Source organism: Cyprinus carpio, chromosome B25, assembly GCF_018340385.1.
Source record: "Cyprinus carpio isolate SPL01 chromosome B25, ASM1834038v1, whole genome shotgun sequence".
Taxonomy (NCBI): domain Eukaryota; kingdom Metazoa; phylum Chordata; class Actinopteri; order Cypriniformes; family Cyprinidae; genus Cyprinus; species Cyprinus carpio.
In genome coordinates this window covers 9,796,445-9,796,719 of record NC_056621.1, presented here as the reverse complement: position 1 = coordinate 9,796,719, position 275 = coordinate 9,796,445, and the positions used below count along the sequence as shown (strand labels likewise).

Genomic DNA, 275 nt, shown 5'->3' with positions numbered 1-275 from the left:
AACACCATGTCATCTCTGTAGCATTAAGTTCCCAGATCTTACCAATTCTCAGGGACAGTGTGGTTAAAGAGCAGCTCAAGAACCAGCTNCCAGTATGGTTTTCTCACAGAGATTGGATGATATTATGCACTGTAGATGATAACTTCAAACTATTTGCAATTTTTCTCTAAAAAAAACTTCTTTCTGATATTGGTCCACTATTTTTCGCCGCAGCATTGGGGGGATTGGTGATCCTCTGCCCATCTTGATTTCTGAGAGACACTGCCAGATATTGG

The 275-nt window shown here is 40.9% G+C and overlaps 1 pseudogene; it reads right to left on the bottom strand.

Annotated features, from left to right (window-relative positions):
- Nucleotides 1-275, bottom strand: part of LOC109052472 — a 15,868-nt pseudogene that overhangs the window by 8,316 nt on the left and 7,277 nt on the right.